The sequence below is a fragment of the Saimiri boliviensis genome, chromosome 12, assembly GCF_048565385.1.
Source record: "Saimiri boliviensis isolate mSaiBol1 chromosome 12, mSaiBol1.pri, whole genome shotgun sequence".
In the NCBI taxonomy this organism is placed as follows: Eukaryota; Metazoa; Chordata; class Mammalia; order Primates; family Cebidae; genus Saimiri; species Saimiri boliviensis.
In genome coordinates, this window is record NC_133460.1 from 87,198,792 (window position 1) to 87,220,756 (window position 21,965).

Here is a 21,965-nt window from a genome sequence, read left to right on the forward strand (position 1 = left end):
CCACGCCCCACAAACTTTTGTATTTTTAGTAGAGACAGGGTTTTACCATGTTGTCCAAGCTGGTCTCGAACTCCTGGCCTCAGGTGATCCACCCACTGTAGCCTTCCAAAGTGCTGGGATTACAGGTGTGAGCCCCACACCTGGCCTGTTTTTTTATTTGATTGTTGAGACAGGGGTCTCGCTTTGTCACCCAGGCTAGAGTATAGTGGCACCTTCCTACTTCACTGCAGCCTTGAATTTCTGGGCTCAAATGATATTCCCATTTCAGCCTCCTGAGTAGCTACAACTACAGGTGCACACCACCACACTCAGCTAGTTTTTAAATTTTTTCTAGAGACAAGGTCTTGCTGTTGCCCAGTTTTTGGTTTTGAACTCCTAGGCTCAAGTGATCTACCCAGTTCAGCCACCCAAAGTGCTAGGATTACATGTGTGAGCCACTGTGCCCATCCAAGGCTTTAAACTTTGAACATTTCTGCATCAGTTCTGGGATAGGACACAGATTCATTCTGTCTGGGACATGTGAGCACCTGGTTGGTGGCAGTGGTCCAGATGAAACACCAGGATTTATATTGAAAGTCTCCCCTCTGCTGTTTACTTCCAAGTACATGGAATGGGAGAGAAGTCCTCTAAAGCAAAGACTAAGCACTGGCAGAAGGATAGCCTAGGTTTGCACAGCAAAATCAGTTGCTGCCACAGGGCTGTAGGGACATCTCATACCTCAGTAATCATGGTGTGCAGTTAAGCTTGGAAGTCAGATTATTAGAGAAGGTGTCGATGGAGCAGGCCGCTTCTGTTCTGTCTTGTATGTGTTGAGATGGTTTTGACTACAAGTAATAGAACACCCTGACCAGAGTGGCCTAACAATAAGGGCACTTACCTTTTATGGCAAGCCATCTGGAGGAGGGGCAGTTCCAGGGTTGGCTGTCATCTATTCAACGATATTGTCAGGACCTGAATGGTTCTTAACTTCTCTGCCCTCCTCAGCACTTTGTCTAACTAGTTTCATCATGTTCCAGAGATGGCTGCCATGATCCTAGCATCCTGATCACCCTTGACAGAGTCTACAGGCAGTAAGAGATATTTCTGTCCTGTGTCCCTTAAAGATGAACCACAGCCTCCATAGAATCACCCTGTTTGGTGTCCTCTTTGCATCTCATTGGCTAGAGTTAGGTCAAGGATGATATTGGCTGGGAATGGGCCTAGCTCCATGAATGACCAGGGAATGACCAGGAAAAGGCAGAAAAACAAAATTGGGGTTCTGTTAGTTAGGAGGGGAATGGCAAAACACTTCCCCCTGAGAAGCCCCAGCCCTGCCTGAGATCAGGGGAACCTTTCATATTGGTCAAGACACTGGGAAGAGAATGTTCCAGTCATGAGGACAGAATGGCTGTCATTTCACCTGCTATGGCAGATTTACAAACAAATCTAGCCTGTGGCATGAGTCGTTTGGAAAGTTTTACAGTAAATGTATCAGTAACTTCACCAGTAGACACTTCTGTGTCTGTCTATCCTGCTTTGCAGCCAGTTTTTCTTACTTCCCTCTTCCCCTTTCATTTTATGATCAGCTTATTCTTCTCAGATTGCCAGGGACTGTTCCCCTGCCCGCTGTCCTCTGGGTTTCATTAGAAAGAAACCATTCCCCAACTCAGCAGAGCTTGATTTCTGAGCTGTGCTTTAGAATTCTGCTGGAGAGAGGCTATCATCTCTCAGTCCTGCCATTGGTAGGCCTTAACCACAAATTCCAAGGCAATTTCATTTGCATTTTTACGAAAAACATATCACCCAACCTTGTAACTGACACTGGAAATCGAAGTGCCTTCGCTTGCTGCTGTTTAATGGCAACCTCATGACATGTGCTGAGTCAGCTCAATTTGTGATTTGGGCCCAGGTGGGGAGCTGAGATGGCACTGCATGAGTAGGGATCTCTCCCAGGCCATCGGAGCTCATGGCTGATCCAATCCTGGGGTACTGACAGACTCTAACGCTAACAGAGGTTTTTTGTTTGTTTGTTTGTTTTAACATTTTCTTCCCTTCCCCTGTTTATAAAAGAAATACTTGCTCATTATAAAATTGAAACTTAGAAAATCTGACATACAAGGTGAAAATCCTTCATAATTCATTCCCTCACAGAGAAAACTTTGGTTGTTCCTCTTTCCAGGTTTTCTTTGCCATGCATATGTCTGGATAGAATTAGCAGTATTTTTGGCCAGACACGGTGGCTCATGCCTGTAAGCCCAGCACTTTGGGAGGCTGAGGTGGGCAGATAACTTGAGGTCAGAAGTTCAAGACCAGCCTGGCCAACATGGTGAAACCCCCATCTCTACTAAAAAAAAAAATACAAAAATTAGCCGGGCATGGTAGCTCATGCCTGTAATCCCAGCTACTTGGGAGGCTGAAGCATAAGAATTGCTGGAACCCAGGAGGCGGAGGTTGCAGTTAGCTGGGAGCACACCACTGCACTCCAGCCTGGACAAGAGAGCAAGACTCGTCTCAAAAAACAAAGAATTTGCATTATTTTGTAAAAATGGGCTATGCTTTTCATACTGTTTTTCACTTTGCTTTTTTTTTTTTTTTTGAGACAGAGTTTTGCTCTTGTTACCCAGGCTGGAGTGCAATGGCGCGATCTCGGCTCACCGCAACCTCCGCCTCCTGGGTTCAGGCAATTCTCCTGCCTCAGCCTCCTCAGTAGCTGGGATTATAGGGACGCGCCACCATGCCCAGCTAATTTTTTTTTTTGTATTTTTAGTAGAGACAGGGTTTCACCATGTTGACCAGGTTGGTCTCGATCTCTCGACCTTGTGATCCACCCACCTCGGCCTCCCAAAGTGCTGGGATTACAGGCTTGAGCCACCGCGCCCGGCCTCACTTTGCTTTTTAAACTTACTATCATTTGGACATCTTTCCCTGTCAGTGTGTTCTTTTTAATGCAACACTTTTTTAGTGCCTACGTATAATGTACTTTATTTAACCATTCTTCTATTGTTAGGCATTTGGGTCATTTCTAATTTTTTCCTTTCACAAAGCTGCAGTGAGCATCCTTATATATGTACATCTTTGTACCCTTGCCAAAGTATTTCTGCAGGATAAATTCCTCGAAGTGGGATCACTGGGTTAGGAGAAGTGAACCTTTTACATGTTAGTAACCATTGCTAAAGGATTTTTAAAATGAAGGGGAAATTAGATGAATGAATATGATATTCAGATAATACTGTTGGGACCATCCAGTAAATTGTTATCATTATTTTCCACAAACATTAGAAGGATTGTTATATAAAAGTGGTTGTTTTTGTTTGTGTGTATTGTTTGAGACAGAGTGTTGCTTTGTCACCCAGGCTGGAATGCACTGGTGAGATCTTGGCTCACTGCAACCTCTGCCGCCCAGGTTCAAGTGATTCTCCTGCCTCAACCTCCTGAGTAGCTGGAATTAGAGGCATGAGTCACCACATCTGTCTAATTTTTGTATTTTTAGTAGAGACAGGGTTTCACCATGTTGGCCAGACTGGTCTCGAACTCCTAACCTCAAGTGCTCTGCCCACCTCAGCCTCCCAAAGTGCTGGGATTACAGGCGTGAGCCAACATACCCAGCCTATTAGTGTTTTTGTTTGTTTGTTTGTTTTTGTTTTGCTTTTTCAGTTAAGTATTTATTGGGCAGCGTTTTGTTTTTGTTTGTTTGTTTGTTTTTTTCAGTTAAGTATTTATTGGGCAGTGTTTTTTGTTGTTGTTTTTTTTTTTTTTTTCAGTTAAGTATTTATTGTATTAGTGTTTTTATAGGAACAAAATATTTACTGAGACCTTTAGAATAGGTCACCCTTCTTAGGTTCCTTGGCCAGAGAGATTGGTTCATATACACTACATGGCATGCATTTGGGGTTAGGAAAGATCAGCAAGCTTTTTTTTTTTTTTTTTTTTGAGATGGGGTCTCGCTCTGTTGTTCAGGCTGGAGTCCAGTGGTGTGATCACAGCTCACTGCAGCCTTGATCTCCCGGGCTCAGTTGATCCTACTACCTCAGCCTCCCAAGTAGCTGGGAATACAGGTGCATGCCACCATGCCCAGCTAATTTTTATATTTTGTGTGAAACAGGATTTCGCCATGTTGCCTGGGCTGGTCTTGAGCTCCTGGGCTTAAGTGATCTGCCCACCTTGGCCTCCCAAAGTAGAGAGATTATAGGTTAGCCACTGCGCCCGGCCAGCAAGCCTTATACAGTGTGTTGCACAGTTTAGAGTTGCCCTGGAATCCATCCATCATGCTTACTGTCTCTGAAGTTCAAAGTGCTGAGGGACGCAGCCTGCCTCTGTAACTCAGAGAGACTGGTAGATATTGATAGCAGGTCATGTTTTAACATAAGGAACCTCAATGAATTGTAGAGTTTTCTTGGGCTTTGCCTCCTCCTGCCTTTCTAAAAGTTAACAGATGTGGTTCAGTCTTTTCCTGTTGAAGCCATTTTTTTTTTTTTGAGACGGAGTTTCGCTCTTGTTACCCAGGCTGGAGTGCAATGGCGCGATCTCGGCTCACCGCAACCTCCGCCTCCCGGGTTCAGGCAATTCTCCTGTCTCAGCCTCCTGAGTAGTTGGGATTACAGGCATGCGCCACCATGCCCAGCTAATTTTTTGTATTTTTAGTAGAGACGGGGTTTCACCATGTTGATCAGGATGGTCTCGATCTTTTGACCTCGTGATCCACCCGCCTCGGCCTCCCAAAGTGCTGGGATTACAGGCTTGAGCCACCGCGCCCGGCCGAAGCCATTTTTTAAAACTTGCTTTTCTATAGTTAAAAGTAAGTAAATAAAACAGTAGGTATTGGCCAGGTGTGGTGGCTCATGCCTGTAATTCCAACACTTTAGGAGGCCTAAGCGGATGGATCACTTGAGGTCAGGAGTTCAAGACCAAGCTGAGCAACATGGTGAAATCCTGTCTCTACTGGAAATACAAAAATTAGCCAGCATGGTGGCACGTATCTGTAATCCCAGCTACTCAGGAGGCTGAAGCATGAGATTGCTTGAACCCAGGAGGCGGAGGTTGCAGTGAGCCGAGGTTGCACCATTGCACTCCAGCCTGAGTGACACAGCAAGACTCCAGACTCCATATCAAAAAACAAAACAGTAGATACTGAGCACCAAATTATCTTAGGCACTTACCCTCTCTTATTTATCCTGTGCAGTGGGTAGTCTGGTGAGGAAGGTACTGGTTGATATTGCCCCTTTTGATGTGAGGCAGTAGGGAGGTGACGGGCCCTGGAGAACTTTCTGCAGCTGCCAAGGGTTCATTTTAGATGAAGAGAGAGGACTTGGGGAAAAGGAGCTTTTTCATCAGTTATAGTTATTTTATTTAAGTGCCTGCTTCATACCTGAGGCTCTGTCAAATGCTAGGCAAGCTGTGTGGAACAAACTTTCCACTGCCTTTAGCCAGTGGAGACAGACATTGAAAAAATAAGCAAATAAATATTTGATTCTGTATGATTACTAAAAGGGAAGGATGAGGAACGAAAAGAAGACTTATGTAGCTGGAGGGAGGTAAGGGAGAGGCGAGGGCTCAGGAATAGCTGGAGGCCTGGCAGGGATGGGAAAGTGCTGGGCTTGAGGCAAGTTGTGGGGTGCATTTGCCTCAAGAGAGTCTGGATTTTATTTTTAGAGCAATGGAAAGCTGTGAAAGCATGTTAAGCATGTTAAGCTACGTGGGAGGCTGAGAGGGGAGGATAGATTGAGTCCAGGAGGTTGAGGCTGCAGTGAGCCAGGATCTTGCCACTGCACTCCAGCCTGGGCGACAGAGCAAGACCCTGCCTCAAAAAAAGAAAAAAGAAAAGAAAATGAACACATGTTAAGGAGGAAGGTGAAATGGCTAGTTTAGAGAGTGAAATCCTTTTTTTTTTTTTTTCCTTAAATTAAGATGTACTTGGATTTGAAGTGTTTGAGACTTTAGCTGCATTTTGAGAGTGGCTCATTTGCCGAAGGGACAGGGCCTGCTGCAGCAGTCCAAGCACAGCCCTCAGGGTCATGGATACTTCTTAGCTCTGCCATTCCAGTCCCTGGGGTCTTGAAGTCAGCAGAATCCTCCCTCAAGCCCTGCTGTATCTGGACTCTCCAGCCTAAGAAGGGGACCCTTCTCTCTTGAGGGTGTTAGCAGCCTCAGCATTGCTATGCTCAGCAGCACACCACAGGGCTCTCTTCTCAGATCCAAGAGGGAGATCAGCTTTGCTTCCTCTGCCCTGCAGATGAGTGAAGAAAGTCAGGAAAGTTGGGTGAGGCGCTCAGAGCATGTCCCCAGGAAAGATGTTACTAGGCTGCAGGTAGCTTCTTATCTACAGCTCACCTGGCTTTCTTCTCTCGTGCCCCAGATGTATGTGGTCTTAATACCTTTTCCTCAAGTAAAGCTTTCCGGAAAGAGGTGCTCCATCATTACCAATGAGAGCTGTCGAGCTGTCTCTCTTTTTTTTTGGAGACAGAATCTCACTCTGTCACCCAAGCTGAAGGGCAGTGGTGCAATCTCAACTCAATGCAGCCTCCAACTCCTGGGTTAATACTATCCTCATGCCTCAGACTCCTGAGTAGCTGGGATTACAGATTTTTGTATTTTTACACCCAGCTAATTTTTGTATTTTTAGTAGAGATGGGGTTTCACCATGTTGGCCACACTGGTCTTGAACTCCTGGGTTCAAGTGATCTGCCCACCATTGCCTCCCAAAATTCTGGACTTACAGGCATGAGCCACTGGGCCCAGCCTCAAGCTCTCTTGTTTCCTGGTTTCACTAAGCTGTCTATTGCCCCAGTCAGCTAACAAAAGCCAAATGGAGCCGCCTGCTTATATTCATGTCATTTTTCTCCCTCACACTCTTTTTAATTTTCCTGAGATTTTCTTGACCTCAACCTGATTCATCCTCTTTTCTGGTTGTTGTGGATCTGTGAAATACTTTCACTTCCATCTGTTAGTAATACTGACAAAACAACCCCTGATTTCTCTGCACTTTCCCAAGATTTTAGATTAATAGTTGAAAGATCATGTTCCTGCTGCATTGAGGGAAAACAGGTCAGTCCCTAGAAATGAGTTTGTGCCCTAAAACTTAAGTGATTTAGCCAATATATGAATCTGGATGTTTTTAGGGAAGACTGAAACCCTAAGAGCAGAGGTTGGCAAGTTCAGCCTGCAGGCCAAATCCTGATAGCCACCTGTTTTTATAAGTAAAATCATATTGGAACACAGCCATACCCATCATGGATTACCTGGGCTTCTTTTGTGCTACAGCAGTGGGGTTGAGTAGTTGTAACAAGAATGATATGACCCTCAAAACCTGAAATACTTGATCTCTGGCTGTTCACTGCAAAAGTCGTCCAACACCTGAGTTAAGAGAATGTTTTCCACTTCTGAAGAACAACTCAGGTAGAGAGGTAGCCATCTCTCTGAGATTTTAGAGGCCCTGAGAAATGAGTTGCCTTAGCTGGGTCCTGTGCTGTGGCCCGTGGTAGAGGAATCAATTACAGTACCTAGAGGGTTTGTTGGGGTAGGGGGTATGCATCTCCTGCTATGTTGCTGAAGGATTTGAAGCAAATTCCTTTAGCTTCCATGGGTCTGTATCCTACTTAGAGAAGTACATTAAATGCTTTGAAACTCTTAGTAGAGTCTATTTGATACAGGCATTCAACTAAGAAAATTCACCCTCAGACTAGGTCACTGGCTCTTTCAGCAGAAAGTGACCCTTTTGTCTCTAGCACCTGCAATTCAGGGATGCTTTCTGCAGGGGGCAGTGAAGTCCACTGGCAAGCAGAGAGAACAGCTGGAGAGTTAGGACAGGAGACTTGGCTCTCTGCAGAAGGTAAAGCCCTTTGGTGACGGGAAACTGCTCACGATAAGTGTTCAGTGAAGAGGGCTAGAGAAGAACGTGGCTGAGAGCAGGCATCCAAATGGCAGGCTGCCTGGGTTCAAATCCTAGTTGGGCCATGTGGTACCAAAATTGAACATTTCCAAGACTCAGTTACTTCATCTGTGAAACAGAGGTAATAGTAATATCAACTTCATAATATAGGTAGTCCTCCTAATGCAGAGCCTAGCATTATACATGGAAACAATATTATTTATGTTGTTATTTAAGAAGCATATTGCAGCCGGGCGCAGCGACTCAAGCCTGTAATCCCAGCACTTTGGGAGGCCAAGGCGGGTGGATCATGAGGTCAAGAGATCGAGACCATCCTGGTCAACATGGTGAAACCCTGTCTCTACTAAAAATAATAAAAAATTATCTGGGCATGGTGGTGCGTGCCTGTAATCCCAGCTACTCAGGAGGCTGAGGCAGGAGAATTGCCTGAACCCAGGAGGCGGAGGTTGTGGTGAGCCAAGATCACGCCATTGCACTCCAGCCTGGGTAACAAGAGGAAAACTCCGTCTCAAAAAAAAAAAAAAAAGAAGAAGAAGAAGCATATTGCAAAATAAAAGGAAACAGGTTGTTGTTGTTTTTTGTTTGGTTTTTTTTTAAAGCAGCATAGGCCAGGTGCTATGGCTCACGCCTATAACCTCAGTGCTTTGGAAGGCTGAGACTGGAGAATCGCCTGAGCCCAGGAGTTTGAGACTAAGCTCATGAGACCCTGTCCCTACAAAAATAAAATAAAGTTAGCTGGGTGTGGTTATGTGCTCCTGTAGTCCCAGCTAGTCGGTAGGCTGAGGTGGGAGGATCACTTGCTTGAGCCCACAATCATCAAGGATGATTGCGACACTGCACCCCAGCCTGGGCAACAGAATGAGAACCTGTCTCAAGGAAAAAAAAAAAAAAAAGACCGGGACAGTGGCTCATCCCTGTAATCTCAGCACTTTGGGAGATCCAGGTGGGTTGATCACTTGAGCCCAGGAGTTCAAGACCAGTCTGGGCAACATGGTGAAACCCTATCTCTACAAAAAAATACAAAACTTAGCCAGGCATGGTAGTTTGCATCTGTAGTCCTAGCCACTCGGGAAGCTGAGGCGAGAGGATCACCTGACCCCCATTTGAGGAGTTAGAGGTTGCATGAGTCAAGATTATGCCACTGCATTCCAGCCTGGGTGGCAGAGCGAGACCCTGTCTCTAAAAAGAAAGAAAGAAAAAGAAAAAAATATATTGCAACACTTTATACAGTTGGGTTCTAATTCTGGTAACAATTTGTACGTGTCCACATATATCACTGGCAGACACATGTGAAAATATTCACCAAAGGCCATCTTAGGGTGATGGGGTTATATGTCATTGATATTTTCCTTTTTGTACTTCCTTGCCATTTTGAATTTTTTTGCATAGAGCATGGGTTTCATTATCAGAAAAGAAAAAACTGAAAGGATAACTATGACTGATTTTTTTTTTCTAAGTGGAGTCTTGCTCTTTGTCATCCATGCTGGAGTGCAAGGGCATGATCTTGGCTCACTGCAACCACTGCCTCTTGGGTTCAAGCGATTCTCCTACCTTGGCCTCCCAAGTATCTGGGATTGCAGGTGCCTGCCACCATGCCTGGCTAATTTTTGTATTTTTAGTAGAGACAGGGTTTTGCCATCTTGGCCAGGCTGGTCTTGAACTCATGACCTCAAGTGATCCCCCTGCCTTGGCCTCTCAAAGTGCTGGGATTTACAGGTGTGAACCACTGGACCCAGCCAAATTTTTATTTTTCTTTTCTTTTCTTTTCCTTTTTTTTGAGACAGGGTCTCATTCTGTTACCCAGGCTAGGAGTGTAGAGGTTCAATCACGGCTCACTGCATCCTCTGCCTCCTGGGTTCAAGCGATTCTCTGCCTCTCAGCCTCCCGAGTAGCTGGGACTACAAGTGTACGTTACTACCCCCAGCTAATTTTTGTATTTTTAGTAGAGATGGGGTTTCACCATGTTGGCAAGGATGGTCTCTGTCTTTCAACCTCATGATTCACCCACCTTGGACTCCCAAGGTGCTAGGATTACAGGTGTGAGCAACCACGCCCAACCGTAGTCTGCTTTCTTACTCAGTTTCTTCATAGCTCTCTCAGGGGAAAATGACTGGCATCCTTAAGCCAGACACAGTACTGCTTGGGCTTCCCTGGGAGTGAGTCTCTACCACCAGGCCTGTCTTCTTGCCTTGCAGGGCAGTCATGAGGACAAGCTTGTTGTTGAGGTTCTTTCCAGGACTCAGGGACCAGGAGAACAGAATGGCCCTCCCTCAAGCGTTCTGATGAGGTTCAAGCAGCATTTCTGACTCCTTACAGAGCCCTGTCTCCGGGAAAATGACAATTGGAACTCGAGCCAGGGGAGGAAAAGAAAAGGGAGGGAATTCAGGTGCTTTTAAAGAGGGATTGCAGCACACCCAAGCAGTGGATTGTTTTGCTGGCATGTAGCAGGTAGACTTCAAAACAGCAGTGGGGGGCTTTCTCTGCCTTATACTGCTTGGCCCAGCAGAAGCTGCATACCTGGGGCACTGTGCTGGGCAGGGGATGCATCTCCAGGGGAGGCTGCAGCAATATTCCCTAGCCCCAGGCCTAACTCTGGCAGCCTGTATTTGGCTTTGAAGATTTTGGGAGAACAGGACACTATCAACCTCTGGGGCCAACTGGGCATGTCTAGGTCCTCCTGTATTAAGCACCATGGTGACCTGAACACAGGAAAGCCTTTGTCCTTTGCTTCTCTTCACTGGGCCACTCACATCACACATTCATTGTCTTCTGTCCTTGGCTGGTACACTTTTATTCCCCCAAACAAATACAGCTTTATTGTTTTTCTAATTACAAAAAGGACATTTTAAAAATCCAGGCAATACTGAAAACATAAAGAAACCAAGTTGCAGAACAATGTGTAGAGTTTCGTTTCGTTTTTCCTTTAAAAAAAGAAAAAAGTAGCTTTGCGCAGTGGCAGTATCGTAGCCAATGAGGTTTATCTGAGGCGCAATTATTGCTAATTGAAAACTTCCCAATACCCCGCCATGATGACTTGAAATATAGTCGGCACTGGCAATGTTTGACAGTCTCTACGGAGACTGAATTAAAGAAAAGAAAAAAATATGACTTTGATTATACATGCTCAAAAGAAAGTCTTAAAGATTGCATATCAAATGTTAACAGAAAATGTTAATAGCTGAGAAATGGGACTGATGGAAAAAGAGATTTCTATTTTTTACTTTATATATTTCTTTGTTGTTTGACTTTCTTATAGTAAGACTATATTTGTAACTGAAATAAATATATATTGAAAACAAAGATAAAAATATGCTTTTGAGACAGCCATTTTTATTTGGTTGTCATCCTTCTAGATACATCTCTATACATAAAATAGGCAGTTTTACTAAATACTGTAAATACTGACATGCTTTCTTCACACAGCATCATGTCATGGAAATCTTTCTAGCTAAGTAAATGTAGCTTGGCCAGGCACAGTGGCTAACACCTGTAATCCCAGCACTTTGGGAGGCCTAGGCAGGTGGATCACCTGAGGTCAGGCGTTCAAGACCCGCCTGGCCAACATGGTGAAACCCCATCTCTACTAAAAATACAAAAATTAGCCAGGCAAGGTAGCAGGCACCTGTAATCCCAGCTATTTGGGGAGCTAAGGCAGGAGACTCGCTTGAACCCAGGAGGTGGAGGTTGAATGAGCCGAGATCGCACAATTGCATTCCAGCCTGGACAACAAAAGCAAAAAACTGTCTCAAAAAATTTATATATATACATATATATATATGTGTGTATATATATGTGTGTGTGTGTGTGTATACTCACACGTATATGTATATGCACATATGTATATACACACACATATACATATATATGCATAGCAGTGCTTATAATGGTTGTATGGCATTTCATTGTATGATACTAACATAATAGACCCCTCTAGTATAAATAGACTCCTCTGAATGAACTTTCGGATAGTTTCCAGTTTTCCCTATTTTAAACAACACTATAAGGTTGTTGGTCATATATGAACATCTTGGCAACTGTGTCCAGTTATCTCAGGGTCAGTTCCTAAAGTGGGATTGGAGGTCACAAGGTCTGCACATTTTATAATTTGGCAGCCTAGGCACTGAAGAAGCACTGTGTAGTCTTTCAAGTCCATAAAATAAGACACAGGACTCTTCCCACCTTTGGTAGCTTTAAGGTTGGCTGCATTCCAGTATTAAGGAAGTGCTTTGAGGCTGGAGGCCTATAGGCTACTCAGACTCTGTGGCCCTCGGAAAGCCCTGCACTACCTGAGTTCACCCTCACAACTCAGTCCCTTCTCCATCTCTCCAAGCAGGAAGACATTTCCTGGAAGAGTGTGGTCTGAACACCAAAAGCTTTCACTCATGATTTATTACCACCTCTTCCTATAATCAAATCACCCAAAATTGGTTATTTGTAACCTCCTTCCTGTATCTGATTGGTAGGTAAACTTTGGAATTTGGGCAGATACATAGACAACTGGGGGGCTGGTCTATACACAGATACTCAGAGGTAAGTACCTGCCTCATGTCCTGTCTCTGACTCAACAGCCCTTTCTGGGAGCACATTCAACAAGGGACTTAGACCAATCAGAGTGTGCCCAGAGAATGGTGGCTTTCAAACTGGCAAAACCTTTCAAAACTGTCCACCTGTGAGGAATGGCTATAAAAGTGAAATAACTGGAAACATTCCAGTTTAAAGAAGAAAAGACTTTGAGATGGAGTATGTAGGGAGTTGAACTATGACCCACAACAGGTGTTTAAAAATATTTGACATCTTGCCATATGGAAAAGGGATTTGATTTTTTTCTTTGTTACTCAGAATAGAGAACTAGAAGGCTGTTAACTATTCATTGGGATGTAGAAGCAGTTCCTAATGTGGATAGGCACCAGGAGGCAGTAAACTCACCATCCCTGAAGTTTTCCTAGTAGTCTGGGCAGTAGCTGGCACAGGCCCTTGTAGAGGGGATTTAAGCGATGGGTGTGGAGTTGGTGATTCAGGAATCTAGACTGCCACACCCAGAGACCATTTATTTATTTATTTATTTAATTTATGTATTTGATTAATTTATTTATTTTTTGCAACAGAGTCTTGCTCTTTTGTCCAGGCTGGAGTGCAGTGGCACAATCTTGGCTCACTGCATGCCTCTGCCTCCTGGGTTCAAACAATTCCCCTGCCTCAGCCTCCTGAGTAGCTGGGATTACAGGTACATGCCACCGTACCTGGCTAATTTTTGTATTTTTAGTAGAGATGGGGTTTCACCATGTTGGCCAAGTTGGTCTCGAACTCCTGACCTTGTAATCTACCCACCTTGGTCTCCCAAAGGAGATCATTTATTAATGCTGGTTTTTGTGTGTGTTTTTTTTTATTTCCTAATAAGTATTTTTGTGATGCCTTGTTCTGTGCTCCAGTCTAGTTTCTTGCAAACAAGTCCTTCCTTCTCCTTCTCGATGCTCCCCAGGTCCTCTAGGTCTGACCCAGCTGGGTGACTTCTGAGAACACCCATAAGTACCATAGCTGTGCTTCTTGGTATCAATTAATGCAGGAAGAAGGGGATTCATTTCCTAAGCTGAAAATTAGAATCCTGGCTCCTCAAGGCAATGTCTGCTCTGCCACTGTGGGTGGATTCTACATCTGTGTCTCTGTTCTGCTGGATCCTTCTGTCTTCGTTCCTTTTTGTATAAATAGTGACAGTGTTTTCCAGTGGTTGAATCTTTCAAATGAATAGCAGCTGCTTAATTTGTACAGTACTTTCAGTATACAAGGCAATTTTATGTATTTTCTTTTCTTGGATTCTTAAGAAAAAAAAAAAACTTCAAGGTAGACAGGATATCATCACATCTGTTTTGGTATGTGAAAAAATGGATTCAGAGAAGTTAAGTGACTTCTTCAAGGTTACACAGTAAGAAAATTATATCAGAGAATACAGCTAAGAGAGAAGACTTTTTTTTTTTTTTTTTTTGAGATGGTGTTTCACTCTTGTTACCCAGGCTGGAGTGCAATGGCGCGATCTCGGCTCACCGCAACCTCCGCCTCCTGGGTTCGAGCAATTCTCCTGCCTCAGCCTCCTGAGTAGCTGGGATTACAGGCACGTGCCACCATGCCCAGCTAATTTTTTGTATCTTTAGTAGAGACGGGGTTTCACCATGTTGACCAGGATGGTCTCGATCTCTTGACCTCGTGATCCACCCACCTCGGCCTCCCAAAGTGCTGGGATTACAGGCTTGAGCCACCGCGCCCAGCTGAGAAGACTCTTAAGTAATGTTTTACCTTATACTAAGTTGGCCAGTGACTGAGCTAAAAAGAAGTCAGTGTTTCGGCCAGGCGCGGTGGCTCAAGCCTGTAATCCCACCACTTTGGGAGGCCGAGGTGGGTGGATCACGAGGTCAAGAGATCGAGACCATCCTGGTAAACATGGTGAAACCCCGTCTCTACTAAAAATACAAAAAATTAGCTGGGCATGGCGGCGCATGCCTGTAATCCCAGCTACTCAGGAGGCTAAGGCAGGAGAATTGCTTGAACCCAGGAGGTGGAGGTTGCGGTGAGCCAAGATCGCACCATTGCACTCCAGCCTGGGTAGCAAGAGCGAAACTCTGTCTCAAAAAAAAAAAAAAAAAAGAAGTCAGTGTTTCATTCATTTATCTATTTTGGGGTTGCTGAGGACAAGGCCAACCAAAACTCTCTCTGGGTTAAAAGTTAATGTGCAAGCAGGCCAAGTGCAGTGGCCCATGCCTGTAATCCCTGCACTTTGGGAGGCCGAGGTGGGTGGATCACCTGAGGACAGGAGATCAAGACCAGCCACAGGTGAGAACACAGTTGCCACTGTGGCAGGGGCCACCCTGCCTTGAGGGATCACCTTCTAGGAGGACAATTGGGCATATGTGCCAACTGTAAAATGTGCAGACCTTGTGACCTCCAATCCCACTTTAGGAACTGACCCTGAGATAATTGGACACAGTTGCCAAGATGTTCATATATGACCAACAACCTTATAGTGTTGTTTAAAATAGGGAAAACTGGAAAATATCTGAAAATTCATCCAGAGGAGTCTATTTATACTAGAGGAGTCTGTTATGTTAGTATCATTGTATGATGTTAACATTACAGACCCCTCTAGTATAAATAGACTCCCATCTGATGAAGGCCTTCTTGCTGGTGAGGACTCCCTGCAGAGTCCCAGGGTGGTGCAGGACATGAATGGTAAAGAGGCTGAACTTGCTAGCTCAGGTCGCTTATAAAGCCACTAGTTCCCACCCCCGCCACTCGCCCATCTCCGTGATAATCCATTAACTTATTGATCTATATATGAAGGCAGAGCCCTTATGACCCAATCACCTCTTAAAGGCCCCACGTCTCAATACTGCCAGTTTGGAGATTGAGTTTCAACATGCATTTTGAAGGGGGCAGACATTCAAATTACACCACCTAACTTCCTTGAGTGTCCAGATTAGTGCCATTGCATTCGGAGTGATGCCACAGTAGCTGGCTGCTGGTACCACATAGCAGAGGGGTCAAGGAGGAGGATCATCCTTCTGACATTAAGTATATAGATAATACATAAATAAATTTCAGATTTTTTTTTTTTTTTTTTGAGACAAGATTTCTGTCTCCCAGGCTAGAGTGCAGTGGTGTGATCTTGGCTCACTGCAGCCCCAACCTCCCGGGCTCAAGTGATCCTCCTACCTCAGCCCCCTTCAGCCTCCCACCTGAACACATGCCACCACACCCCGCTAATTTTTGTGTGTTTTTTTTTGTAGAGATGGTGTCTTGCTATGTTGCTCAGACTGGTCTCAAACTTCTGGACTGAAGTGATCCACCTACCTCAGCCTCCCAAAGTGCTGGGATTACAGGCATGAGGTACCACACCTGACCTCAGATGTTAAAAACTTAGACTATACAGATAAAGTCAAAGTCCTCTGTGACCATCCCCCCCAATCTCAGGGACCTCCCTAAAGGACCCCACTTTATCCATTTGGTGTGAGTCCTTGCAGCTGGCCAGATTTTTTTTCCATGTATTCACCTTCTTCTAGGTACCTATGAAGTGATTTGGGTTTCTATGGGTTTTTTTTCTTTCTTTCTTTAATGTAAGTGAAACTGTACTACCCTTCACAATTGGATTTCTTCAGTTGACAGTATGTTTTGAAGATCTTTATTTAATTTTTTTTACTATTGCCTGTGACTTTATTGTATGAATAAACCATAGTTTAACTATTCCCCTGGTGATGCACCTTTAGGTTGTTGCCATTTTTCCAGTATTACAAACAGTGCACAGATGCAGTGACCATCCTTGTTCATTCTTCCCTGTGACATGTTTTGCTCTAGGGTAGATACTTAGAATGATTGGGTCGAAGGGAAGGTACCTTTTGTATTAATAGATTCTGCTATTTGATCCTCCAAAATGATCATACTAGTTTATAGGTCCCTGGCAACTAAATGTTTTCATTTGTTTTGTTTTACAGTGACAGGGTCTTGCTCTGTTGCCCAGGCTGGAATGCAATGGTATGATTATAGCTCACTGTAACCTCGAACACCTGGGCTCAAATGATCCTCCAGCCTCCGCCTCCTGAGTAGCTATGGGACTACAAGTGTGCACCACCATGCCTGGCAATTTTTAAAATTTTTTGTAGAGACAAGGTCTCACTGTGTTACCCAGGCTGGTCTTGAACTCCTGGTCTCAAGTGACCTTCCTGCCTCAGCCTCCCAAAGCTATGGGATTGCAGGTGTGAATCACTGCACCCAGTCTAAGTAGATTCCACTGGTCTCTTCAGAAAGAAGGGGTAGAAGCATGTGCTGGATTTTAAAGCTTCAAAGGATTTTCTGTGATTTTTTTTTTTTTTTGTAATGGGGTCTTACATCTCACTCTGTCACCCAGGCAGGAGTGCACTGGTGTGATCCTGACTTACTGCAGCCTCCATGTTCCAGGGCTTAGGTGATCCTCCCACTTCAGCTTCCCGAGTAGCTGGGACCACAGGCATGTGCCACCACACCTGAATACGTTTTTTATTTTTTGCAGAGACAGGGTTTTGCCATGTTGCTGAGGCTGGTCTCAAACTCCTGTGCTCAAGTGATCCACCCACCTCAGCCTCCCAAAGTGCCAGGATTACAAGCATGAGCCACTGTACCCGGCCCTCCTGGCATTCTTTGGTTGAAATGTATACAGGACTACAAGTTTAAAACCTTAGTCCCTTTGGCTTTAAAAACAAAGAAGCAGCCGGGCGCGGTGGCTCAAGCCTGTAATCCCAGCACTTTGGGAGGCCGAGGCGGGTGGATCACGAGGTCAAGAGATCGAGACCATCCTGGTCAACATGGTGAAACCCCGTCTCTACTAAAAGTGCAAAAAATTAGCTGGGCATGGTGGCACGTGCCTGTAATCCCAGCTACTCAGGAGGCTGAGGCAGGAGAATTGCCTGAGCCCAGGAGGCGGAGGTTGCGGTGAGCCGAGATCACGCCATTGCACTCCAGCCTGGGTAAGGAGAGTGAAACTCCGTCTCAAAAAAAAAAAAAAAAAAAAAACAAAGAAGCTTGGGACCAAGCTCCATGGCTCATGCCTGTAATCCCAGCACTTTGGGAGGCCGAGGTGGGTGGATCACTTGAGGTGAGGAGTTTGAGACCAGCCTGGCCAACGTGGTGAAACTTCGTCTCTACTAAGAATACAAAAATTAACCAGATGTGGAGTGCACCCCTGCACTCCAATTTGGGCGAGACTCTGTCTCAAAGGAAAAAAAAGAACAAAGAGGCTTAGGCTCTGCCTTGTGTGAAGGTGGCAGGCCCTCATGCTGGTGAAGGAGAGAGAGGAATGAGGGCAGGTCTTGCCCAGTTACAAGTTTGTGGGGAGAAGATTCTTCTCACGCTGACAGGTGTCTTAACAGAGGGAGCTGCTTAAAAAGAAAAGTGAAAGCTTCTGCTAGATTAGGACTCCAGGCTCTCTCTAAGGGGTAAGCACGGACCTGTGTTCTTTACACGTGGGCATAGCACATATGGGTGAGTAAATGATAGTGACAGCTGCCATACGCCAGGTGAACCATCCTGAGCTCTATGGGCAGTCAGGTTCCTTGCCCCCACTGTGGAAAGAATTAGGTTGTCCACTGTGTGCCCTTCCCATGCAGGCACAGGTGAGTGTTGGGTCCATAGTCTTTTCTCTAAGGGAGCCATATCAGTCCAGTTCTGAAAGGTTTGTAGCCCCCTAGAATCACTTTGGGTTGAGAGCCTACAGGGCCTCCAGCAGCCAGCCTTCCACCTCCCCTGCTGTGACATGTATTCCAGTTTGCTGAGCTTCTCTGCTTATAAAGGGATTTTCCTTACACTTCACTGTTTGCCTTTATGATTGTGGCTTTGAGAGAGAAGAAGGAAGTTGAAAAGGGGGAGATTCTGGAGAAAATGCATAGGGAAGCAGTTCTGAGTCTCCTTTGGCTAGCTGTGCAATTCCTTTGATTCCAGGCAAAACCTGGAAGGAATAGCTTTTACGTTTCCTTTCAGTTTTGCAAGAGCAAATGTATCTCCTCTGAGTCTTTATTTAATCATGTGGGACTGCGTATTCATTTCTCGTCTTCATGTCTTGCAACCACATTTAGCCAAATTAATATCATACAGAGCTAGCTGAGGGAAGCTCTCTAACCAAACACCTCAAATGAACTTTTCAAGTCAAACTGCATCCAAAACTTTGAAAACGTAGGCGGTGGGGGGTGGGGGGAGGGGTTCTTGCTTCTACCCATGGGCATATTGGGAACTCTACAACTGGTCACCATCTGCACCATTTGTCCAGTTATGAAGAACTTTACCTTCTAGCCCCAAGAGCTCCTTAACCACATATACAGAGAATCTGTTTTGTGTTCCCCTCACCCTAGTTTGTTTGTTTTGTTGTTTTTTCTTTCTTTCTTTTTTTTTTTTTTTTTTTTTTTTGAGACGGAGTTTTACTCTTGTTACCCAGGCTGGAGTGCAATGGCGCGATCTCGGCTCACCGCAACCTCCGCCTCCTGGGTTCAAGCAATTCTCCTGCCTCAGCCTCCTGAGTAGCTGGGATTACAGGCATGTGCTACCATGCCCAGCTAATTTTTTGTATTTTTAGTAGAGACGGGGTTTCACCATGTTGACCAGGATGGTCTCGATCTCTCGACCTCATGATCCACCCGCCTCGGCCTCCCAAAGTGCTGGGATTACAGGCTTGAGCCACCGCGCCCCGCCTGTTTTTTCTTTCTTAAAAAGAGTTTCTCGCTGGGTGCCGTGGCTCACACCTGTAATCCCAGCACTTTGGGAGGCTGAGGCAGGTGGATCAACTGAGGTCAGGAGTTCAAGACCAGCCCAGTCAACGAATTTTATATATTTAGTAATGAAACTCTGTCTCTACTAAATATACAAAAATTAGCCTAGCATGGTGACGGGCACCTATAATCTCAGCTACTTGGGAGACTGAGGCAGAAGCATTGCTTGAACCCAGGAGGGGAAGGTTGCAGTGAGCCAAGATCAAGCCATTGCACTCCACCCTGGGCGACAGAGCAAAACTCCGTCTAAATAAATAAATAATGGAGTTTCTGTCTTGGATCTTCTTTGAAGTTTGATTGGAAGCCCTGCAGAGGGGCTGCTGTGCAGTCAACCATGTTCCTGGGATTATCTTTCCTCAGGAGCATCTGTCTGCTGTGCACTATGTGGGGAAAAAGGCAGGGGTGCCAAATTCTGTTGGTTTGTAACAAATTGTAGCTTCTGAGCTCGGTAATATCCCATCTTTTCCTCTCCTTGCAGGAGTTCCACTGTTAAAGGGGAATTGCCCAGAATGTGTTTATTTATTTATTTATTTTTGCTCCTACGCTATTTATACATCATTGCATTCAACTTCTGTCCCAGTTCCTAGTGTGACCCTTGCCTCACGACTCTGCTGCAGGGTTCTTTGGCTTTGGCTTGGGGAGGGGGTGTGGAGCCAGGTAGGCAGGGAAGTGGAGGGAGGTGCTCACTCTCAGCTTTATTTGGATTCCCGGAGGAAGGAGAGTTGCTGTTACCAGGAAGAGGTGAGTGTTGACCAGACAAGAAGAGGATCTGTGGCCTTCTTTTGGTGGGTGGCTGCTGTTAGGTCGAGGAAGAATTTGCCTGGACAAGGCTCTGGGTCTTCGTGCTGGCAGTGCCCTCTGTACAGTGCCTGGGATTGCCTCTCCCTAAAATGAGGGTAGCATTGTGTGGGTGTGCTTAGAGCTCCAGAAATGTCATTTGTGGCTGTGCTACACCCCATGGCCTCCTAAAACTTAGTAGGCTCTTCATTTCTGGCAGTAGACTAGGCACATGCATCCCCATTCTTCTCTGTTGTTGGTGTAGAAATAAGGCTTGGGCTGGGCGGGTGACTCATGCCTATAATCCCAGCACTTTGGGAAGCTGAGGCAGGTGGCTTACTTGAGGTCAGGAGTTAGCCTGGCCAACATGGCAAAACTCCGTCTCTCAGCTGGGCATGGTGGCGCGTGCCTGTAATCCCAGCTACTCAGAAGGCTGAGGCAGGAGAATTGCCTGAACCCAGGAGGCAGAGGTTTCGGTGAGCCAAGATCGCACCATTGCACTCCAGCTTGGGTAACAAGAGCGAAACTCCATCTCAAAAAAAAAAAAAAAAAAAAAACCTCCATCTCTCCTAAATACAGAAATTAGCTTGACATGGTGGCATGCACCTATGGTCCCAGCTACTTGGGAGGCTTAGGCATGAGAATCACTTGAACCCAGTAGGTGGAGGTTGCAGTGAGCCAAGGTTGTATTATTGCACTCCAGCCTGGGTGACAGAGAGAGACTCTGTCTCAAAAAGAAGAAGAAGAAGAAGAAATTAGGCAGGGGTGTTAGAATTATGCTGGGCTTACAGAGAGATCCAGTGGGGGCAGTGGGCAGACTGAGTGGCCCCTGTTAGAAGCACCTGGGCTGGGCAGAGGCCATCAGGACTGGCTTTGAACTTCACATCCTTCACTGCCTCAGCCAGAGATGTTTCATTCAGCAAAACCTCCAGATTTTCTCGTCCTCTCAATGGGGAGTCATGAACCTTCCAGGCCTGTGCAGACCTGTAGTTCTGCCTCCCTAAATATGTATCTGCTCGTGGGCCCCTGTGGACTTGAGAAGGGGCTGTCTTCCAATTTCAGAGGAAGCTGAGCAGCCCACCGTGGCTGCAGCAGTAGAAGCTTGAGCCTTCTCAGGAAGGAGGGTGGGTTAAGCAATGGCCAGAGCCTCCCCACAAGTGTCGGCTTCATCCTGGAACTTGCAGAGATGGGGCATAGGCTAACTGAACCTTTCCTCCTCAGCAGTCTGTGTTAGTGGGGATATGTCTGGCACATCTAGCATTTTGGGAAAGAACTGCCAAGCCCTCCTAGGACCTGCTCTGGATGTTCACAGAGGTGACACTTAAGCCCTGGTGGTCAGAATGATTTGTGAACACCAAAAAGGCAAGAGGAGTGGAGCTTTTTCTTGACAGACTATGATAGTTGTGCCATTGTCAAATATTTGACCTCCAAGGTGACAGACCTGAGTCTGCCAGCCCGCTTTGGGTCACCTTCCATTTTCCTGCTCTCTCAAAAAACACCTCTTGCAGACCAGCCACTCCTGTGACACCCGGCATAGTCCAGTTGCATTTCCTGCCCTTGTTCTCTGTCCCTGGAAAGCACGGAATCATCTCAGAGCATGCAGAAGAGCACCTGGAGAAAAGGGGCATTTGGCTTCACAGCGCCAAGCTTCACGCTCCTGGGCTCCAAAAGGGAACATTATTAGCCTCCTCTCCACAGACCAAGCCTGTTATTTCTGACCTTGGGGTGGGATGTTAGTTTCCAGGCTATTATGTAGAACATTCCGGAGCCTGTCCTTTTGCACAGAAGGGAGGCAGGCCGGCACTGTCCAGAGTTAGGATGAATTAAGAACTCTTGAAGACTACAACCATCTGATCTTTGACAAACCTGACAAAAACAAGCAATGGGGAAAGGATTCCCTGTTTAATAAATGGTGTTGGGAAAACTGGCTAACCACGTGCGGAAAGCAGAAACTGGACCCTTTCCTGACACCTTACACTAAAATTAACTCCAGATGGATTAAAGACTTAAACGTAAGACCTAACACCATAAAAACCCTGGAAGAAAAT

At 45.6% G+C, this 21,965-nt stretch overlaps 1 protein-coding gene and 1 non-coding gene across 4 annotated transcripts in view; both read left to right on the forward strand.

The window, feature by feature from the left end:
- The window catches only part of SUFU (SUFU negative regulator of hedgehog signaling), a 133,116-nt gene that overhangs the window by 57,557 nt on the left and 53,594 nt on the right, over positions 1-21,965 (forward strand). The gene's annotated exons all lie outside the window — the stretch shown is intronic.
- On the forward strand, positions 10,806-10,944 carry LOC120362601 (U4 spliceosomal RNA). The gene has a single exon (XR_005578454.1). It is a non-coding gene; the product is annotated as a U4 spliceosomal RNA (small nuclear RNA).